We start from the raw sequence: 3,325 nt of genomic DNA, 5'->3' as shown, positions 1-3,325 counted from the left end.
GCGGCGACCCGGACTTCCCACGGCCTGGGGCGGGGCGGGGGGGTCGTCATGTTGGCCTTGCTCAGTTTAAATAACTCAAATTCTCCGAATTCGCAGGGTAATCCGCTCCCCTGGAGCGGAGCCGGGTAAAGTCAGGCTGACAACACCCAGGCTGCACATGTAAATATTTGCGCTCCTTTCAGCCAGTCGGTCTGGCGAGTAAGAGCCTCTTGGTGGGTCTTAACGGAAAACAGGAAAACATCCCCGATTTCCCACCAGCCTTCTACTTCCTCACCGCATCTCCGCTCCCCGGCTGCTGAAATGAGCCCGTGGGGACGCGGAAAGTCAAAGCCAGAGAGCGTTTGGGAAAGTGAACCGACGCCACCGGGAGAGGCGCGGCTTCGGCCCGGCCTGTCATCGCGCATCAGTCGTTTCTAAGCAGGTGCTGCGCGGAGGTGACGGGCCACGTTTTCCGCAGTCAGCCCCCGCGGACAGTGTGCCTGCGACATGTTCGGGGTGTTCGTCCAAACCCCGGCTTCTGTGTGGAAGGGGCTCCGCCGTCCTCTCTCTTGTCTTTGGAGAGAGAACGCCCGGGTCTGGCGCGGCGGAGGGCGGGTCGCCGGCGCAGTCGGCCCAGCGGCTAAGGGCTCAGTGGAGCCCGGACCCGCACTCCAGGCCGCGGTCCTGGGTCCTGCTCCCCGCGCCGCTGCCGCCGCTCTGGGCTGTTCCTGCGAGGCCGGCAGTGGGGCCAGCGCAGGCTGAGAGCAGGCGGCTTTCCGACGAAACCGCCCTCAGAACGAGAGAGACTAAGCCAACCGGGCGCCCAACGAACGACCAGTTTCCATTCTTGAGTCTTTGGTCCAATGCTGTTTGGGGACAACCAGACCCTTCAGTTATTAAAGTCTCCCACTCCCCCCTCATCCCACACCCAACCCCACCTCAATCGAAGAGTGACACTTCCCTCTTTCGAATGCAAGGTGCACACTGGCTCCTTTCCTGCCTCAAATGCTTAGAGTTTGACCAGGAAGGAAGACTTAGTGGTGGTGGTGGTGGTGGGGGGGGGGTGCCTGGGTTTCTTTTTTAGGGGGGTGATGTCAGGATTAGTGTAGAATTTAATAGGTGCTCTTGCTGGTTTTAGTTTTCAAAAACTTATTTTACCTCAATTAAAAAAAACAACTTGCCATTGCTTTTTCTGCACACAGGGAATGCCCTATTTTTTCTCAGTTGTCTTAATGGATCTGACTGGAGTTTGAGTAATATCATGAGAGGGGGATTTGTAGAAAAATTGGCGGAGTAAGGGAAAGCTGCCCCAGTCTTGGCCAGCTCTGGGTCTCCTGTAGGCAGGAAACTCTGGCTCTTCGTCCTCTTACAGGAAAAAGGGGAAGAAGAAGAAAGAAGCTCAGTGGGCACTCAGGGGCAGGTGGCAGCCCAGCAGACCAGAGGGATGGAGGAGGCCACTTGAAACCAAGCTGGGTGCCAGAGGTGAGCTGTTTGGGGCCGCCTAACAAGCTATGCATCTTGCTGGCGCTGAAATCACCACAGTAAAATGTATACACTACAACATAATTATCGGGGGCACAGGGTCCCTGCCATAGATTTATTGCCTTTGCAAATCAATACGGCGCTATAAAAACCGGACGGTGCCCAGCAGAGAGGTGCTGTCAAGAGGTGACTCAGAGACGTGAGCCCTGAGTGCTGAATTCGGAGGCCCTCTACCCACCCCTCCCTTATGGCAGGTTAACAGGTGAAGCCACCAAAGAGGCTGGAACAAAGCACCACCATTAACGCTTCCCTCCAGGCCCGTCTCAGGCCGAGGACAAACCAGACATGGGCGCTGCTGTGGACACCAGCAAGTGCCTTGGACTCCAGGAGACCTTGTCTTGCCTGTAGCCCCTGTGAGCCCCGAGACTTTGCTTGGGTTCCCCAAAACTCTCAAAGCCTCCGTTTCCTCACCTACATTAAAATAGGGCCAATAGCCCTAACCGGATTGGCTTAGTGGCTAGAGCGTCAGCCTGCATACTGAAGAGTCCCAGGTTCAATTCCAGTCAAGGGCATGTACCCCCAGTGGAGGTAGCTGATCGATGTTTTTAACTCTCTATCCCTCTCCCTTCCTCTGTAAAAAAAAAATCAATAAAATATATTTTAAAAAATAAAATAGGACCAACAATTTATTCCTGCCCAGAAAAACGGAGCTGCAGATTGATGAGGTAATGCGCATGAAGCGCCTACACTGAACAGTTACCCCAATTTAAGTAAAACATTAAGCACAGAATTTTATTACGTTTAATTTTTGAACTGCAATTTCACGATCAATTGCAGAGCTGTAGACAGTTTTGGAAACGGGCGCAGAAAATTGGGGTCACTGGGTGGTAAGGGAGCATTATTTAAGTCCCGTTGAACTTGGGAGGCTGGAATTTAAACTGGTGGTTACAGGTCTGAGTTTGATCATACGGACTTCCATTATATAGAGGACTGGGAGATGCCTTATGCACGCCACCCTTCCCAATTCTCATTGGCAGCATCCGAAACTCAAAAGTTAGTCCACTCCGGAGCTGCCCTGGAAGTAAGAGGTTTCCCGCTGTTGGCCAGTGTCCCTCGCTTAACTGTAGCTAAAGCAGAGCCCGGGCTGACAGGGCAGGGACCGTCCGCTAGTGTCGCTGACATCCCGCAGGCGCTGGGAGCGAGGGCTGCTCTGCAGCAGCGGGACCGGTAAGGGCCCAGAGGCCATCAGGCACCGCGGGTGAAGGCCAGACGGAATGGGGGAAGGAGATGGTTCCTCAGCAGGCGGGCAGACCTCCTGCCCCATCCTCTCCCAGTGAACGGTGAACGCTGGAAGAGCACAGTGACAGCCCGCCTGTGGCTCAGCGGTTGAGCATCATCTATAAACCAGGAGCTCACAGTTCAAGGGTCAGGCCACCTGCCCTGTTGCGGCTCCATCCCCAGTGTGGGGCATGCAGGAGGCATCCTATCAATGGTTCTCTCATCACTGATGTTTTTCTCTCTCTCCCTCTCACTTCCTCTGTGAAATCAATCATAAAAAAATGTATTTCTGCCCTGGCTGGTTTGGCTCAGTGGATAGAGCGTCCGTCTGTGGACTGAAGGATCCCAGGTTCAATTCCGGTCAGGGGCATGTACCTCGGTTGCGGGCACATCCCCTACTGGAGGCAGCTGATCTATGTTTCTCTCTCATCGATGTTTCTGACTCTCTATCCCTCTGCCTTCCTCTCTCTAAAAAATCAATAAAATATATTTTAAAAATATATATTTCTTTTAAAGGCACAGTGATGGGCCTTGGGATTTCTCAGTTCGGCGTGCCGCTGGGGAAAGGGGTGGGGGAGGCCGCAGC

This window comes from Myotis davidii, unplaced genomic scaffold (assembly GCF_000327345.1).
Source record: "Myotis davidii unplaced genomic scaffold, ASM32734v1 scaffold573, whole genome shotgun sequence".
Classification (NCBI taxonomy): domain Eukaryota; kingdom Metazoa; phylum Chordata; class Mammalia; order Chiroptera; family Vespertilionidae; genus Myotis; species Myotis davidii.
The sequence above is the reverse complement of the archived record's forward strand: the minus strand, read 5'-3'. Positions refer to the sequence as shown.